Source organism: Musca autumnalis, unplaced genomic scaffold (genome assembly GCF_047663935.1).
Source record: "Musca autumnalis isolate F117 unplaced genomic scaffold, ASM4766393v1 scaffold_3, whole genome shotgun sequence".
Taxonomy (NCBI): Eukaryota; Metazoa; Arthropoda; class Insecta; order Diptera; family Muscidae; genus Musca; species Musca autumnalis.
In genome coordinates this window covers 171,107,356-171,128,804 of record NW_027411866.1, presented here as the reverse complement: position 1 = coordinate 171,128,804, position 21,449 = coordinate 171,107,356, and positions in this window count along the sequence as shown.

Genomic DNA, 21,449 nt, shown 5'->3' with positions numbered 1-21,449 from the left:
TGCTATAATGACTAATACTACAACTTTGGTTGGGGACTTCCCAAAAGCAAATCCTGACTCTGCAAGTAATAAATTCCATCGTTACAATGATGCAAAGTAGATTGGCGTAGGTGACCAAATAATGGTGATATCACCATAGTCGATTATACATCCAATTTTTCCATTTTTTGAAATCCCGCTACAGTTCGCAATTTTGATCGGATCGTCGGTAAATTTTGGTCGTTATTGGGGGTCCTGGAAGAGAGAAGCTAAGTAGTTTTGGTGATGGTCAGATAATATTTAGGGGTCGGAATGGTAAGGAACTTATTTTGAGAAAATTTAACGCTTTTTTCAAAAGCTAATATATCAGTGGTATACTAAAAGCAAGGCCTGGCAATCAAATTAAAAAAATATCGCCTTTCTAACGTTGTAAATTAGGTTGTCGTAGGTTGTCAAACAACGAATATATCGTAATAGTCGCTAATGAGACCCAACTTTTCATTTTTGCCTTTTTAAATATAACGACGAATATTACAGCTTTGGTTGGGGACTTTCCAAAAGCAATGCCTGACTATGAATGTAGAAAATCCCATATTTACAATGATTCAAAGTAGGTTGCCGTAGGTGGCCAAATAATGCAGATATCGCGGTACAGGTCACAATTTTGATTGTTTCGTTACGCAATTTTGAGGGTTAATGGGTTTCCCATAGTGGAAGAAGCCTATAGATTTTGGTGATGGTCGATTAATATTCAGGGATCGGAATGGGCAAAAAAAGGTATGTGGACAAAAATGCAAATGTTTATCCTTATGCGAATATTTCCGCTTTTAGTAGTCGTATTCCAAAAGGAAAGCCCGTCAATGGATAAGGAAAATATCACCTTTATTATGATGTAAAACTGGTTGGCGCACATCCCACTTTTACATTTTTTATTTGAATTGTACTGACGACTATCTCAGCTTTGGTTGGATGCGTTTTAACAATGAAGACATTTTGACTTCAAAATGTTCCCCATTGCGTTACTAAAATTGGTGAAATGCTTGTGATATTGAAAAAGACGCTCAGTATTTAGGATACAATTTTAAATTTTTGCAGAGAATAAAATATAAGTGGTTTAATATCAGAGTTATTGCAAATGGGGCCCAGCTATACAATTTTAATATTTTGAAGCTTTAATGACAAATACCTCTGCTTCTATTTGGTATATAAAAGACATAAAATGCTAACCAAGAAGTCCAGCAAAGCTTTCAATCATTACCAATTAGATGTCGACAGTAGTCAAATACAAAATTTAAAATTTAATAATTTTGATACAGTTCGCCATAAGTCATTTGATATAAATGCCAGATAGATGAAATTTAGTATGTCCTTAAAATAAATGTTTACGAGTGAAAAGCTTTTGCACAGCGTAGTACCACATAGTCGGCCACGTATCGACTATAGCCTTGCTCACTTGATTTATTTAAAATACGTTCACTTTGCAGTTGGGTAACGCTTACTAAAGTTGAACGACTTAGTTTAATTGGTCCGATCGTTTGTAGGAACAAATTACGTATACGTAACATCACATGATAGTTTGTGTGACGTTACTCATACCTTTTTGGACTAGTTTATAGATTTACCCAACTCTAGCTCTTACATTCGAAAGTATTGTTGTTAAAAGTGAACATAGGGAGGGTATGATAACTTACAAATAATGAGTAGAAAGTATCCATACGCCACAATGATCAAATTGTACGGCACTTTGAAGTAGAGTTGGGCAATTGAACGAACTAGTTCCCAATGTAGTTCAATGGACACCGGTCGTTTGTATGAACAAAATGTGTATACTTAATATCTCACGTTAGTTTGTATGATGTTACTCATACTTTTTTGAACTGGGACAGTGAACTAGGTCCTTTAATTGTCCAACTCTACCTTGAAGAGCATCGTTCTTGTGTTTTACTGCCGAGATTTAGTTCAAAGTTATAGTCATCCGTCTTGCGAGAACCTACGAGCAAACGTCGACTAAGATTACAACGTTGTTGCAATCCTACTGTAATTTTTACAACACATAGTTGAGACTATGTCTTCATTCACCCTTTTAAATCACCATAAAATTTGCAAAAGTTCGTACGTGCGTTTTTTAGGTTTACTTAAACTAAGTTCATAACATGCATATCAAAACTTTAGAAAAAACGTAGCAACAAACAAAAGTAGACCCCTTTCTCATGATTTTTTGTAGCAGCATATGGAAACCAAAGACAAAAGAATGAATTTTTCAACCTTAGATGCATTATTCTGCAATTTCATATTTGGACAGATGTTCGTGATTTTTTTTTTTTTTGATATTTGTTTGCGTTATGCAAAATTATGTGCATTTGCATAATTTGCTTTCTGGGGCATCCAAGTTCAATGTGTACATATCCAGAAAACTTGCACTAGAATGTTGTGCAATGAAGTGTTACATAAGAATGATGTGCGGCAAAAAATTTCCATAACATTTATATAACTCAATTCATTAAATTGAAAAAGCTGTACTCCTTTTTACGATTTTATGTAAATTGTTATAAACAGTGAAATAGAAAAATAGTCTTGATCAATTGTTGGCACCCTTTAGCCGCGATAATAGACTGTAACTGACAAGGCTGTTGTGAGTTTGATGCTTGCACATTGTAGCAGGGAATTGTTAATGAAATTTGAAATTTAGCATATACCTTGCGCACTTTTGATTTAATATAAACTTTTACTTTCTGCACATTTTCCTCTGAAGACTCAACAGCCATCAAAGATATGTAGCATTATCAAATAGTTTTGCCAAAATTTTTTTAAGTTTAGTTTCGTAACACATGCCAAAGGAATAACATAGAAATGATTTAATATTTCTTGCAATTACGTATTAGGTACATACGTAAAGTTCAGGAACGTACGCAGGATTTCATTTCGGGGGAGCCCAACGTGACCAAAAATCATGAAATTTTAAAATTATGTGTAGCGTTACGTAAAGCTATTTTAAAGGTTTTGTTAGTTGACTTTGTATGAAATATTGACAAAACGTATATAAATTCAGTAGAGAGAAAGAGCTCTCAGTATTACAATTACAATTTAGATTTTTACAGAGAATAAAATATAAGTCCACGGATATTTAGAATTGAAAAACAAACCATATCGGACCACGTCCGGTATTGTCACCATATAAAAGTTCGGGATTTTAACTCCATCCGTTCACTCAAATCCGAGTTGCACTAAATTTAGTACCATTTAGTATTTTTCGTACACATAAGTGTACAAATTTAAAAAAGCTACCACCATATGTCCACCAAAAAATGCATATAATATACAAAACAGATGTTTTGCAATTATTTACATGTTTTCTGCTGTTTCATATTGTATGGTGTCAATGACTACCTAAGCCAAGAATGGCTTAGGCATGCATCAATCACACATAAATACGTATGTGCGGTTAAAAGAGTACCTGTACCTGCTGGAAAATAAATTAGTTTAAAAGTAGTTTACAACTAGTTTAAAAATAACCACAAGTGGTTATTTTTCGATTATTTTCCATTACGCCAACAACTATTTTAACATGGGGATGAGCTAGGCAGTGGACAATTGTCCACCTCTGCATTATTTTAACTAGGTATAAACCAACTATTTTTAACTAATTTATATCAAACTATTTTTTGACTTTTTATAGTCAGTTTAAAAATGTTGTTTTTGTCTTAAAGAGAGAGAAAAAAGTATTTTTATTATTTATTTTTTATTTCTTTTAATTCTCTCTTTTGGTTTTATCTTTGACTTTTTATTTTGACACAAGTTGTTTCTCAGTTTTGTTCCCTTGTTGTTCCTCTTTTGGTATGTCGAGTCTATCAAAACTAGCTTGTATAATTGTACGTTGCTTTTATATCGAAATAATTACGAAAGTGTATATGAGAATTATTTGCGTCGAAAACACACTATTGAACATTCAAAGTTTTCAACTGGTTAATCTCTGGATGACTTTTCAACTAATTTATAGTTGGTTGCAGAAAAATTGCTTTGTAACCGACTATTTTCCAACTGGTTAATAAGAGATATTCAGTTCTGCATTTGTTTAGTTTTCAATCTGGTTGATCTATAGATGACGTTTCACTCAATTTGTAGTTAGTTGTAGAATAATGCATTTATAACTAACTATTTTGTAAACCGGTTGAGAAAAGTCCCGCAGTGATCTCATTTGCCTACCTGTCTTCTGCATTCCCATTGTCAGCAATAAGAATTACATTGCTTTATACGTAGGTAGCGACACATGAAAGCATCAACAACCAAACATACATACATCACAACAAAGAAAGCTAAAATTTCAACCGAATCGGTTCATCCGTTCGAGAGTTATCGTGTGCTTCAGCCAGACAGACGGATGGACATAGCTCAATCGACTCCAAATTGTCTGAAACACATTTCGTCCAAACATACATGGGATCTAAAACCATTTTTTCGATGAGGCACATTTTGCCCATATGAAAGTGTATATGGGCAAAATTTTTTTAAATTTAACATAGTTGAAGCCAAGGTTTACCCTTTAATCACTCGCGAAATGTGGTTGTATATTATACAAATTAAATACTTTCGGATTATATGAAATGATTTTAGACTTGTCAAAAAATATTGGCCTTAAAAGTTAATTTGCGTGGAAGCTGTGGCTACATTTTTGTTAAATAATGGGTAAAACTGGGTTGAAGCCAACGTGTCTTTTTTTGTTTTCACTCGATTTGTGATTAAACCACACTTTTCACGATTTTCACGTCAAAGTAAAGGTAGAAGGCAACTAAATAAGGATCATCTCACTAGTGTATAACTTCTCAAAATTTTATCTGCGTCTACCATTAAATGATGCTGACATCTTGAAGCCAGATTTTAAAAGTTTTTTGAAATTATCTTCTAATTTCGTTACGCAAACAGGTTTTTCAAAAAATCGTTTATAGGATTGTAGAACTCGCTATTCTGAGTTATTTGATATATGTGTCGTGAATGTAGCCTACACAGCTTCACAGAAATCTGCATCCAAATACGAAATTTTGTGCGAACATTTTTCTAAAAATCATATTTTTCGGGCCTAATTTTTACATTTGTCATTCGATTTACTCGTACTTGATTGCAATAAATAATAAATCTTTACTCGTGAAATTCCATCACTAAAACGCGAGATACGAGGAATTAAAAGGTAGGAAAATCACCTAAAATTGTTTTCGAAAATATCGCGCATTTTATCGCGTATTCTGCGGGACGTTTTCACCGCAATGAAAAAACTAGTGCAGCATCTTCGTTTTTGTGGAAACAGACATTTAAAAACTTCACTGATAAGGGAGCTACATTACTTTTATCCCAAAAGATAGTGTGTGTTGCTACATCCACGGTTCCTAATTAATCGCCTTGAAATAGATATATATCGATGTAGACTTTCGTGGTGACACTGAAACCGGATGCGGAACAAAATTTATTCTACTTTGCGCAAATTAGAGATGTTTTATAGGTTTTTTAATGCTTAGATGCAGCCGATGCTACATCTAAGCGTCCAAGTTATATTTCGAAAAACATATAATTTAAAACAATTATTATTGTTTTTATTTTTTAAAAAACTGTGGACGTGCGACTGCACGTCTTACTTTACTGAATGTTAAAAATGGACACACTTCTTTCAATTAGTTTAATAATAAGCTAACCTAGATTTGCTGTATTCCCTTTACACGTTTTGTTGATTAGGCTTTTCTCACAGTGAAATACAATAACCGTCGTTGGCATATTAAATGCTTTTATGAGAATAAATTCGTCCAAACGTTCGCATGCTAACAAAGCATATCATGTTGCAATATGAGGTGATGTCTGGACAGCAAAGTAAATGTATTTGTCGTTAACTTATACAAATTAAAAGATATGGTCTTGCTGTACATGAAAATCACATGCAGACAAAACGATTTTGATAATTACGCGATTTACACATATTTTAATAATGCATATAAGTTAAATCGGTTTATTTGAACTCTATTTCCGTTTAAGAAGTCTAATGACTTATTTCAACAACCCGATAACTTTCCTCAATGGAAAACCTTCTATGAGAAGGCAGTTTCAAGAAAAATAAAAGAAGTACTCCTATAGAATTTTTCCAATATTTTCAATACATGTGAAAACTATTATTCCAAACCAAAATTTGTTTTTTGTAACACAAATATGTGCTTATTTTGGCTATAATATCCTAACTACTATCCAGATGATTATAAGTTTGGTCTCATTTGATTTCCCGTGGAGTCTTTATTTAAAACTGTTATTTTTTGTAATTTTTGAAGGGTAAATGGACCTTTATTTTCATGAAATTCGGATTACATCCGCAAATGCTGAGTAAAATTTTACAAATATAATCTACAAATAATCTACTTAATGACGTCACTTTGCTATAACTTTTAGTGACAATTGTGCTCAATAAAATAATTAGCGTTTTTATAATAATTTTTCTTAAAAGCACAAGTAAAACCGTTATAACATTTGTCTGCAACAACAAAAAATTTGCTCGCGAGCGGATTTGTACTGGGGGATTTTTTCTTAACCTATGACTCAAAAATCGTTGATGTAGCGCGAAAAGAAAAAATTATTTTTTTGGAATGGAATATAAAATAATTGGCAACATTTCCCGTATACCCTCGTTAGCATAAATGCTGAGGGTATAATAATGATAAATTAAATGAATAATAAATAAAAAGATGACTAGAAAAGTAATTCAATGCTTCGGATGACAATTGTTGTTGAAAACAAGTAATGACGTCATATTAGCAATCAACACGTACACTTCTAGTTCGAATTTCCAAAAACCCTTTGGTACATCTTTCTAAATCTTCATCAGTGACCCTCGTTCCCAATTTCGGAATTCTAGCTCTTCCTGTTTACCTATTAGAAAAGGTACCCTATTTAGTACCTTTTAGTACTTTTCGTACCCTTCTAGGACGAATTTCCAAAAACCCAGCCTTATCAGACACCTTCGCACCAAGAGTGACCCTCACCCAGTGACCCTCACCCTTCTAGGACGAATTTCCAAAAACCCAGCCTTATCAGACACCTTCGCACCAAGAGTGACCCTCACCCAAATTTCAGTCAGTGAGTCATCATTACTCAACTATTTTATAAGTATAGATAATAATTGCTCCACAAACATCCCTGAAGGGACAAGGGATTATTTTGATAAAATACCTTTTTATACTCTACACCACACTGTGGTAAGGGGTATTAGATCATTGTGCATTTATATGTAACATACAGTCTGTCGCAAAATTTAGTATACACCGTTGAAACCAAAATATATTAGGGATAAATATCACTATAACTTATTGAAAACAACAAACAATTAGTTTTATTTGATAGACAAGAAGGTTGTCTTCCGTAATAACAATTAAAAGTGCGCAATATTTGCATACATTAGCAAATGTACGGTTCGAATCCCAAAAAGGCCAAAATTTATGTCGCAAAAGTTAGTATACAACGGAGAATCCTCGTGGAACTGTGTAAAAAATTCTTGATATTTTAGAACAAAATGAAACTAAATCTGTACTAAAGATCATAAAGAGTATATTAATTGGTTTTAATGGCAGTTATAGTACTCACTGGATCGTAAAATCCACAAAAAATGGTCATCTACAAATACAACAACTGTAGTGACAAAATTCCGGGTGTTATGTCCGGTTTATGAATTCTAAAGCCATGAAATGCTCAGAAAAGCTCTAAAGTTTCAATATGGGGTGATCTTGATCGAGTTCCGGCTTGTCCTGTTAGAAAAAAACGGGAATTTCTTGAAGGAAACCAATACGTTTGAGGCCATTGTCCCTTTGAAACATGTAATAATCCTTAATCCTTACACATAAGGACTTTCCTTTGAGTTAATTTTATCATAAATGTTGCCCCTTTTCATATTCCCACCAAAAGTAAATAGTAGGAGAACCTCATGGTCCATTGTAAGCCCTACAGTTATACTGTCCTACCGGCCTTTCAGCGGTATCGGACATGCTTCTCGTGTTCCTAGTGTATAATTTACTACTAATGTCTAATGAACTACCTCTAACTGATCCATTTAGTTGTATTTTGGTCCTAAGTGAAGCGAACACAGCTTTTCAGAACGTTTTTGCACAATCCATGCGTTATAACAGCAGAGAAAGCTCTGTATTAAAATTTTAGATTAGCTATCATATCCTTCTGTGGTGGTGGAGTATCACTGTAGGGCTTACACCAGGACTTGAGGTTCTCCTACTATTTATTTTTGGTGGGAATGTGAAAAGGGACATAATTTGTGAGAAAATAAACTGAAAAGGAAAGTCCTTTTGAGTAAGGATTAAGGATTATTACATGTTTCAAAAGGACAACGGCCTTAAACGTGTGGGTTTCCTTCAAGAAATTCCCGTTTCTTCAAAAGGGACAAGTCGAAACTCGATCAAGATCACCCCATATTGAAACTTTAGAGCCGTTCTGAGCATTTTATGGCTTTAAAATGCATAAACAAGACATAACGCCCGGAATTTTGTCGCTACAGTTGTCATATTTGTAGATGACCAATTTTTGTGGATTTTACGATCCAGTGTACTTTGGACTTGTTACTATAAGTACTATAACTGCCATTAAAACCAATTAATATAATCTTTATGATCTTAGGTACAGATTTAGTTTCATTTTGTTCAAAAATATCAAGAATTTTTTACACAGTTCCAGGAGGATTCTCCGTTGTATACTAACTTTTGCGACATAAATTTTGGTCTTTTTGGGATTCGAACCGTACATTTGCTAATGTATGCAAATATTGCGCACTTTTAATTGTTATTACGGAAGACAACCTTCTTGTCTATCAAATAAAACTAATTGTTTGTTGTTTTCAATAAGTTATAGTGATATTTATCCCTAATACATCTTGGTTTCAACGGTGTATACTAACTTTTGCGACAGACTGTACATAAAGAAACGAGATAGAACCATGATTTCTTTTGTGGATATACATTGAATCACTGTCTGAGTCGAATTATGCATGTTCAATGTTTTATTTCCAATTTAATTCAGTACAATGTTCTCTTAGAGACTAATACTTATTTTATAACTTATACTAACAGAAATAATTCTTGTTCTAGGAACGAATTATGCATGGATATAGCTTCCATATATATTTTCGGCCTATTTCACGTATTTGCTGCACCAATGATTTCAATGAAATTTGGAGTGTGTGACTAAATACGGTCTAGAAATAAATGATCCAAATTATATCGAAATCGGTTCAGATTTGTATATAACTCCCCTATATATTTTCGGCCGATTTCACGTATTTGCTGCACCAAACACGCTATATATGTCCGATTTCGATGAAATGTGGAATGTGTGACTGAATTCGGTCTAAATACAAGTAAAAAAAGTGTCAGTCGGCTTTGCCGACAGAGATATACCCTCAGCCAATGTGAATTGAAACTATCATCAAAGACAGATCGAATTTATTTAGTGTTTTTCAGAATTTTGTGGCCCCTTTGGACATTTGAACTTGCCGAACAGAAATTAAGTTTGGACAAAATATGACAAACGTTTTGGACAAATCGGTTGAACAGTTCGAGAGTTATCATGCTTTACGGCCGCTACGTATGGTTACATAGGGGTTTTTTAGTTTTAGGGGTTTAGAAGTATGGACTTTCCCCTGAAAAAACTTTTACTGTAGTAATGGAGGTAACAACAGCAAGTTGCTCTAACAAAAATCAAAGTGATTCGAGAGCAAGTCTTAAAGTGAACTAATCTAAAATTTTGTGGGGGAGGTCCCCGAAGGAGTGGAAAAATATAGTCCATATTCGAACCTGATCTATATCTGGTAGATATATTAGGATGTGCAAAGTATGGATTGCATCGGTTATTCCCTTCAAGAGTTATCGTGCGTAAAATTTTTCCGATCATTTTGTAGGGGAGGCACTGAAGGAGTGGACCGATATGGCTTACCTTCGAACTTAAACTAAGCTTGGACAAAATATTACGAAGTCCAATTTTTGGACCGAATCGGCTGATCCGTTCGCGAGTTACCTTGCGCTCCAACCACTACACACCGTGTCATAGGGATTGTTTGTAACATTCAGGCTATTTTCTCAGGAAAAGTGGACTTACCCCTAAAACTTGTAAAGTCGTATGGAGGGCAGTGAATACAAGTTGCTACAACAAAAACCTCAATGCATATTGAAACCTCAATGCAACATTTCGGCGTATTTGGGCGTGAAACATATGTAAAATATTCAAAATACCGAAACATTAAGAAGTACCGTTGCATGAGGACTATCCCAAAACGTGGACCAACCTTCCCAATTTTATGCTCTCGACATTGTCAGTGAACTATAAGTATTTATACCAAAATTGATCTGCCAACGCCAACTCATTTTATATTTGGCTACCGTTTATTTGAACTCGCGACATTGTGCAGCGTTTTTTTGAGGTTATGCGCCATTACCTCGGGAACTATGGACTTGCCCTCGAAAAAAATTACAATGACGTAACGGGGGCCGCACGAACATCCTGATACAAAAAATCTCATAACAATTCGTAAGGTGTCACTAAACTGCACTTATTTCAAATTTTGTGTGGGAGGTGCCTGAAGGAGTTGCCCGATGTAATCCATATTCAAACCTGATGTATGCCTAGATGTAGTATTACCATATGGAAAGTTTAGTTCAATTCGGTTACTCCCTTCGAGAGTTATCGTGCGCACAAGTTTTGCGACAATTTTTGAACATTTGTGGGGGAGGTACCTGAAGGAGTGGACCTATAAGGCCCATCTTCGTGCGCACCAGCCAGACAGACAGTCAGGCGGACGGACATTGCTAGATCTACTCAAATTTGTCTGAAACGGATATCGTACTAACATACTTGGGGTCTAAAACCATTATTTCGATGAGGATCATTTTTGGTCGTATCAAAGTGTATATACCCTCTTTAGCCATAAGGCTGAGGGTATAATAAATGTGCCAAATTATATCGAAATCGGTTCAGATTTGGATATAGGTCCCATATATATTTTACATATTCACAGTGGTGTATCGTATCATATGGTCGGCCCCGCCGACTTTTATCCTTTCCTTACTGGTTTATTTTGTTATACCCTACACCACTATGCGGAAAGGGTATTATAAGTTTGTTTTGGTAAAAACTCATGTAACACCGCGAAATATTCGTCGGAGACACCCAATGTGGTATACAAATCTTCATATCTCGACGAGATAATGTGATTTTGAGATGTGTGTCCGTCCGTCCGTCTGTCCATTATAAATTATAATCAAACTCCAGCCCGCAATTATGGACCGATCATTACGAAATTTTGTATGGAGGTCGGGTTCAGACCAGAATAGATCCCTATTTTTATTGGAGATGATCATGAAATATTTAGCGGGTGAAATGGACCAAAAACATAGTATTTATTCAATTTTGTTGCGGCTCTGTAGGTCGCAATAATAATCCGATCAACGCGAAATTTGAAATAAGGTAAGGGAATATGACGAAGCTTGCAATTTGAGATGATGATCAGATAATATTTAGAGGATTAAATGGACCACAACTTTTGTGTGAAAATTGTGAAAATTATTAATATACAGCTTATATCTTTATTCTTGGAGGACATATTCCGGGTAAGTAAGATATACTTGGAAAATAAACCTTTGACCTTTCTATTGATGCCAATTGTGTTGGTTTACATGATAATATAACAGAGTTACAGCCTTGTATATCCAATTATTTGTTTGTAGTGTAAAAATAAACACGCTAGAGGTTGCAATTATAAGCCAATAGTCACGAAATTTTGCACGTGGTAAGACTTTAGGTCGAAGAAGATGGCTACAATTTTGGATGATGATCTGATATTATGTAGCGGGTGAAATGGACCATTACTTTTGTATGAAACATATAAACATTTTATATTTAGTCCATATTTTAATTTCTGGAGGGCATATACCGCCAAAGTAGCCTACATATGAAAAAAGAACGACTGACCTTTCCACTGATACAAATTGCAATAATGACTTTGGGAGATAACGGGGCTACTGCCTAATATAAAGTGGGTTTTCTGTAGAGAACCACATTTTCCTCACATGCTCTATTTGTGTCTATCATGACAGAGAAATTCCCAGTTTGTGCATTATTGCGAATTACGTGGAGCACCTGCTCAACAGAAGGGTAGTAACTAAAAATTTTAACTTTTTATTAACCTTTAACTTTGGAGGTGAAAATGTAGGACGTACTTTTTGACGTGGTGGTAAATTTTACCCCTATACATATTCTTAAATATTTCTTTATATATTTTCTATTTTTTATAATATTTTGCATTTTTTGCATGATATTGTGTCAGCAAATAATAAAATAATATCAAATCAAACCACACTCTTTGTTTATATAGAAAATTAAGCTCTACATTTCACAGACCTTTTTTTAATCCAACAAAAAAGACATATTTTATTTTTAGAAGAAATAAATAATATAACAATACTTAAAAACGTGAAATTACATTTTTTGACAGTCTTGCCTACATAAGCAAATATAACATATTTTCGAGTCTTTGGGATATATTTTGGATGGTGCTATTGAGTCCTTGCCCAAGATCCTAGTAATAATTTAACGTAAGTAGCCTTTGGTTATGTTGAATTCGGGATCGACCCTCACCGTCAACGTTGCTGAACTTATCGTCCTCTTCTAGCAATTGCCTTATTATAGGAACACTGATTTGCTGTGAAAATGGATTAATTGAAAATGCAGAATATATAATTCATATGCCGAGTTTGACGTGTGGTCAAAACTTTTCCATGAAATTCATACGTCGTATTGGACGTGGGGTCATTTTTTTACATAGGATACTTACGTTAGTTTGGAGGTGGTGGTAAAATGTTTTCTGTGCCACAGTGACAAGAACTTGGACGTGGGGTAATTTTTACACCACCGTAAGCATATCTCCTCACTTGCTAGTCATATGACAACCAAAACATTACTGCCTACTTATGTTAAGGAAATATGAAGATACAGAGAAAATTAGACCGATCGCTCAAATCATTTGAAAGTAATTAACAAAATATGATCGAAGGGGTAAAATTTACCCCCACCTCCACAGTTAAAGGTTAAGAAAATGAATTACCCTACCCACTATAAAAATCTGGCATTTCTTTGTCTATTTTTTCGTCAAAAATACCGGTATTTCACTTTTCATACTACTACTTACAGAAAAGTTTGAGTTACTACCTTTTTGTTGAACAGGTGCGATATATTGCAGAATGGGGTCGCTTCGCCAAGTTTTTTTTTTTTTTTCAAAATGTACTCGGTGTTTTTGGTCCATGTTTTGATATAGCCCCCATATAATCGTACTTGACAAATTTTTTCAAAGGTATTTTGTATGCATTGAGAACTAACTGATGCAAATTACGGCCAATATGATTGGAAAATGTGGCTAATTGGAGAGAAAACCTTAAATCGGGAAGAAGGGTTTTATGGGGGCTATATCAATACATGGACCCAAAGACCCCGTTTTCAATTCAAAAGGTTCTGGTGTCATAAAAAACTCATGAGCCAATTTTTAAATTAAATAGTTTTTACTCACCATTTGGGTAAATAATCGGATTTACCCATGTGTTGTGGAATCGTTTCAAAATATACAGTTTTAAAGTCAATTTTAAAACGATTTCACAACTGAAACCCAGAAAAAGGGTGTCAAATGCTATATTAACGATTCAATATAGTAAATATCCCAATAAATAGCCACAAATGGGTATTTAACAAATTTACCCTGTATTTACCCACAGTCCATCTCAATAGAATGCTTTTCATAGTTGATTGTCTCTGGTGCACCAAAAAATTGTTTTATTAAATTGTTTAACCTTCTATAATAAACATTAAGTCCGTAACGAAAAAGTTCAATCTTAAATATGGTCTTTCTTTCGTTTTTGTGTATTCATAACTTTCAATATGAATGTCAATTTCCATACGTATCGTTTGTCATCTTTATAAAAGACAATGGAATAATATTTTATATTTACGATTAACAACGACCATTACATGTAAACCGATTACAAAAAGAATAACAAAACTAAGACGACACTGTTGGATATGCTCTTAGTGGACACAGAGGAGATATCTATAGAAAAGGTTTTTTTGTATTTGAATATATTTGTTTATGTGCATTTTAATGGTAATCTGTCATATATACATATAATTGAAATGTTATAAGGTTCAGCATAATGCCTATAATCGAAAAGCTTTGATCAGCATTTACCAGGATTTTGTTTCATAAAAACTACAGTTATTATTCAACGAAAAATTTCTTCACAATGGTTCTTAGGGAAAATCTGAAAAAAAACAAAAAAATCATTCCGTAAAAAGGGAAACAATACTGTTGAGGTAACATACAATTCTTATGAAATACCCTCTCAACCCGCTTAAGATTTGAAAATATAATAAATAGCTCATCTATAAACTTCCAACAACGCATGAAAATTGCTTTAAACAATAGATTTGAATATAGGCCAAAACTAAAACTGAAATATTAATCACAGCATCGGAATGATACGAAATGTAATTTGTGTTCATAATCAGAAGAACTTGCGTACACTGGGTTATCCTACATTGCAAAAGTGATATTACCAATCTACCAAACAGTTTAGCAAAATATACGATTGTTTCATTCTGTTGTGTAACATCTATTGTTTCTGATTGATAAATGTTTAAAGTAATTTTGTGTAGTACGTTATTGGTCACACAAAGTTGAAAAGTAGGGTTGGTTTTGGGAATGTACGAGAAGTACTAAATGGTACTAAAATTTGGTACAATTTGGATTTAGGCGAACCGATAGATGTGGAATCCTTAAACTGAAATTTGGTTTACTGTTTGAGTACTATTGTGTAGTACTAATTGGTACTAAATTTGTTTTCAAACATTATTTGAACAATTGCTAAATGCGCTACAAAATATATTATATTTGAACCTTCTTAATGTAAACTACATATAAATAATCATATCTTGAAGTCTTTCTATATTTAATTATACATTAACGAAATGGTACTAATTTCACATCTCCTCTTTGTCTATGTTTATATCTATGCTTATCTAGTACTCGTCCCTTTCTAATAAATCACTTCTTTTGCACTAATCGGCTGGTAAGCATCTCTTCTCGTCTCAAGCATTTAATAATATTGATTTCAAAATAAAGATAAGTTTTATAATGTGTTTATTTCCCTTTTCATTTTACCGCTAATTATTCTTTATTGGCTATGATGAAGAATTCATAAAAAATACAGTCCACTCCGTTTTTTAGGTTGTCTGTTGGAACAAAGCATTTGGCTCCTCTCTTTGTAAATACATATTTCCAACAGAAGCAAATAACAAGACAGCAACTTTATTCAATTTGGTACAGTTTTTATTTAAGTGGACGTATACAGATTAGATCTGTCAAACTATCGATATTTACAACATTAGACATTTTCGTTTTTTTTTTTAAATAGTCTGGCTTAATCCCATTGTTGTTGTTTTAATATTTTTAAATAACTAATTACAATACAATGCAATACAATGCAGCCCAAGAAAACCTAAGGAAAAACCCAAGAACGAAACACGCGGGTGATGTGTTTTCTTCGATGGTTCGAAAGAAACTCAAATTTTATTTACTATTCTACAAAATATTTACAACTCTTAAAACTAACACACACATACAATACATTTAGTAATGTACGCTGTGTACATAAATTCACATTAGAAATACACCCCACACAGACAATGCGTAGCGGTGATAAGATTACATAATTTACGATCGTCCCTTTTTATCTTAACTCAAGTGTTTTGGACGCGACTCGTTAATTATTTATGACCGACAGCTGTTGTCTTTAAATACAGATTCTTAGCAAATATGCATTGAAATAAATCTATCTGTCTGTATTTACACAGAAAAATAGTTTTCCACAAAACTTAACATGCTCTCGGCCTTAAAAGATTCTAATCTTTTAACAATTAATTATTATTATTATCATTAACATATTTTAATATTTTTTACACTCAATTAATTTCGATTCAATCTGCTGAAGGCATTGCTTAGTTCTAAATTACTAATAAACGAATTACAATTACTTAATTCTAGGTAATGGCACCCAACACATTCAGCAACCAGCTGGGAAGAGGACTTCTTTTCCCTCGATAAAATACGTGGTATATCCATTTTCCTGAAACATTGCTAGCGTCAGCTCTGGTTGTGCGATAACCGGTAACTTCTTCATTGGCATTAAACATCGATGCCTTTTTGCTAGCGCCACTTTGTATTTCTTGTGATTTCATAACCATGTTGATCGGAGGTTCATATGTTGCACTAACTCTCAATTTGTTGATATCACCCTCAATGGTGCCTGAGCGATGGAAATTGACGTCATTCTCTTTGTCATTGGCATTAGGTTTAAATTGGAAACCACCGATATGTACTTCTTTAGTACCTTTCTTCAGTACCATTTCTTCAAAATCACTTTGGGAAATTTCGATGTGATCTTTCTCCCTGCTGGGTTGACTCATATCTTCTACGTCACACAGTAATTTGTCGTACATAGCACTTTCTTCTTGTAGTTGTTGTTGTGCCATTCCATTTCGTAGACGTCGCAATTCATCTTCCAGATTTACTACCTCAGCAGCATGGCATGTCCGTTCATGTTGGATCAATTCCTACAAATCACGATTACGGGTATTCAATGCAGCATTTGTAGCTTCCAACTCATTAATGCGACTATTCAAGCTATGATTGGCTTCTGCTTGAAGACTATTAATCTCTTGTTGGTACATCATTTCAAGTTTGCGCATTTGTCCTTCGTGTTGTTCACGCAACTGTTGTAACACTTCACTGATTTCAGCTTGGTGGCGAGAATGTATTTCATCAATTTCTCGCAAATGACTTTGCTCCTTAAACGTGAGTTCTTCGCGTAGACTCTGAATGCGGTTTTGCAAATCCGTACGGATCATAGATTCAGCGTTTAAATATTTACGAGCTTCGTCCAATTGTTGTCGTAGACACTCCGATTCATTCTGCACTTCACAAAGATTTTCCACAGCCTTTTCCTTTTCAGCATAAGCAGCATTGTATTTGACGGTAACGTCAGTGACCTGTGACTCATACATGCGAGCCTTTTCTTCAGCAAGTCGGCAGTCCTTGATTTGTTGATCCAATTTGGACTTAAATTGCTCATTTTCTTCACGTAATCGATTTGTTTCACTTTTTAATTTTCGCGAAACATCTACGCACGCGTTTTCATTCTCAGTTTTCGAGCTCCTACCAACTTCCTGTGTAGGCCCTAAACTACCTGAGAACTGTGCCTCATAATTTATGTTCACCTCTTTTGGTGCTACTCTTGAAATGTTCCCACTTCTTACTATTTGGTAACAAATTTGCAGATAATGGTAATGACTTGTGTAGTCACCCTCTATCCCTACTACCTCCAAATATCGCACGTAATGTGACAATAATGACTGATAACTCTTTTCGAAGTCTTTTGTTTTTGAGAAAAGAGCTTTTCTAATCTCCCCCCAAAAATCAAAAGAAGCATCTACTAAATTAATTGTTTCCCTAATATTTGGCGGTCCTGTTTGGAGCAGTCCGGATTTCTTTCCACACTGTTCCGATGAACTTAAGCTCTTCACCTCAGCTATAAAGTCTACATTATGTAGACGTGGCACTTCTATAGGCACAAACAAACCATAGCTTCCAAAATTGTGCAAGTTTGGCATTGTTCGCCAAGGGGTAAGGCAGAGAAGACTAGTTTCAATCCTCGCCACTATATGTTATCAGTTCCCTTGTTTCTTGTTTGTGCATATTCCCCCAATGTTCTATTAGATATTTTCGATATTTCATTTCAATAAATCGATTGATATCGATATTATCGTTACCTTGTCATCACCATTAATTTAGTAATTAAAATGGCGAAAATGTCTATGCTTTTATTGATATTTTGCACAAGAAGTTTACAGAAATATAAAGGAGAAAAAACAATTGCTTTTATTTAATAAAAATATACAAAAGTACTGTTTAATTTACAAAAATATTAAAAATTTGTACGTGCTGATACGGACTTATATTTATATTTTTTTCAATGAATTTTAGGTTATGGGTTTTTAATCCGATAATGTAGATAGGCAAAACTATCTATCGATATTGAATTAACAAAATAATTCATATTATCGATAGTGTCATTGAATTTTTGCTAGCTCTAATACAGATGGAATCATGAGACTTGAACTTTGTATTACTGTTGGAATGTAGGATTGTGATATGGAGGTAATTTTGGAAAATAATACTTTTGTGTACGAAAATTATTAAATGGTAATAAATTGGGTATAATTTGAATTATGGTGAACGGATACAATTTGGATGGTGATTGGTGTGAAGAATGAGATATTGAGAAAGTCTTGGAAACGAGAGAGATTTCGGAAATGAGTGCTTATTAGTAGAAAAGGTTCTAAATGGTACTATATTTGATATGGGGTGTAGGATATGTGGTGGAATTCATAAATTTTGTATTTTAGGTGTTGTGTGCAGAGTTGAGTTATGGATGTGGTTGTGGAAATTCATACCATATGTATACAAATAGAGTTAAAACTCTAAATTTTTTGATAACTGATGATGTTTACCTAACCAGTTGACGAAACGATCGTCGCAGAGTGATTGGTGTGTAAAACTTAGCTAGATATCATTTCTTCTATATAATCTCCTATGACCATATAGCTGGATTAATAAAATTGATTAGGAAATAATACAAACAAAACAAATAATAGAACTCGCCATAAAAAGGTAAAAACTTAAAAATGTGTAGGACTGCGCTAGATATAATGTTTCCAATATAATCTCCTTGGGTCATATAGCTCGATTAATTAAATTAATTAAAAATCTCACAAGTAATGGCTTTCCCCCTAAAAGGCAAAAACTTAAAAATAAAAATTCGGCTGAGTCCGGCTGGGAATTGAACCTGGGTTGTCATCAACCAACAGAAAATGTTGTTGACACCTTAGCGTTCTAAACCACAATCCACTAGAAATCGTTCGATATGAAAAAAATATACCACAATACGATGGAAAAAAGGTGTCGATTGTAATATGATGCAATATGGAAAAAATTGATTCCTAGTAAAGAAGGGGGACAAATGACTCGTCGTTGGAAATATAAAGTTTCAATTTAAATTTCACTCCAAATGACGAAAATTGTCTAGCAACAACAATATCTAATATGCCTGATGATGTTAACCTAACCAGTTAACGAAACGATCGTCGCATAGTGGTTGATGTGTAGGACTTCGCTAGAAATAATATATGCAATATAATAACCTTAGGTCATATAGCGCGATTAATTAATTATATACAATTTCTTTGATTCATTAAAAAACAAATAGTAAAAATGGTAGAGCTCAAACAAAAACAAACGTAATAACCATACGATTAGACTTCTACAATAATTGGTTAATTACACTGTGCTTTACCAAAATTATGCAGGCGTTCTGATGTACCAATTTGGTTTTGTTGGAGTCAAAGGAAGAGGAAAATACCTTTAGCAAAAATAAAATAGCTTCAGCATGAGCAAGGCTGGAACTCGAACCTGAGTCTCCGACAAGCAGGTAAAACGGTTGCCGACATCTGGGCGTTCTAAGCCACCATCAATTTGTTTAAATAAGTGCTATGATTTTAGATTTTTTTCCGAGTTCTTCTGAAGTCTGTTTAGAAATTTTGCCGATTTCTCTAAATTTCCCTTAGAAATTCAACCGATTTTCAACTAGATTTCGTATACGAATCTCCGCACATTTTCCTGTGCTTGTTTCCGAAGTTCGTACGAAAATCTGAACATACGATAAAGGGAGAGTTTTATTCGTTTCTTATTCTCGCTTGTGCAGAGACACGGGCCGAATTCGGAAAAAACTGTTAGCTGGGTATATTTGCTATGTATGAAAATTAAATATAACATTATCACCTGTAAAATCTGTAATAATATTACACATTAATGCAAATGCAAACATAGGAAACAGACTTTGACATGTGTACAATTTGATACCCAAGGCTAAATGAAATGTCAATTAAAACCAACGAAGTGTATATGATTTTGAAATTGAAATTTCAGGGAAATTTCAATTTTAGAGACATTGAGGTTAAAATTGTAAAGTCAAAAAGCATGTGGTTAGTTGAAACAAAGATGTAAATACTTTATGTTCGGAAAACTCAATTGTTAACATTTGTCAATAGATGGAGTTAAGCTCTGTTGTAACGATATCATAACACCATTCTGTTAGGTAGTTAACCATTTCAGGCGATTTTAACCGCTAAGTTCCTACTCAATGAACTGGAAACTGCTGTGGAAAACAATACTGAGTCCAAATCTTTGCTTTTCTACAATTTGTATAAACCGAATTGCGCTTTAATGGGGTTTTTAACATTAACATACTCCTGTTGTTGCTAAAATGTTTATATACATTGTTTCATAAACATTTTTGAATTATGCATCTTTTCTAGTCTTTATGTTCTATGTCTTTGGTTGAAAAGTAGTAGTAGACGTCTTCAAAATAACAAATTAATATTTGTACATAATTGATAGGCACACAAATAATATTCACTCAGTTTATCACCAAAACGTTCCAATATTCAAAATTAAAACGAGTAATATGACTTTTATCGTTTGACCAAAGAAGATTTTTTGAAATTAAATGTTCATTTAGGAGAAACATATGTAATATTACATGGCTACATGACAATGATTAATCCATCTGTGGTCTAGATAACGCTCCTCCTTACGTAGTGCTTAATAAATTGTTTTATAAAGTACTACCCGACCAGGTCCGCGTTGTTGGCTCTTAAAAAAGTTTTTTATTACCTTTCCTTAACCCACTTAGGGCCGAGAATTTTTTTGCGCGAAAACTTAAAATTGTTTATGAAAATTATATTTTTGAGATTTTTTAAGCATTTTTTAAATAAATAACTTTTTCTCTAAAACGTATAGTTTTCCTGCAATCGGGCCTTCTTTTAAAAGTTCCAAAAATTTGGAGGGTAATATTGGTGTATCCTTACATGCCAATCCCTTGGTTTTTGATTGAGAAAATACTCTTACTATATTCCTAATAATTCCCTGACTTTATATGAGTCTATCATTTTTGATTAAATTTTTATCGCATATTTAAATTTTTCATCAAAAGTCGAAAATTACAAAAAAGTCGATTTTTTAAGAGCTTGGGTTTTTGGCCAATTGCGTGGAAATGCATAGGTCAAATGAAGCGCTATCAGCGTGAAATTACAGATAATACTATAACAAAATGCAAAAAACCCCACAGAAATATTTGAAAAAACCAGAGTTTTACGTCAATTTTTGTAACCATTTTTTGTGGCTTTTAAACGACCAGTGGCTTTATCTGGGTTAAGTCAATTATATTTTTCTTGCATAGCTAATTAGTGGTGATCTGCAAGAGATTATAAATAAAAAATGGTCAGAGATATTG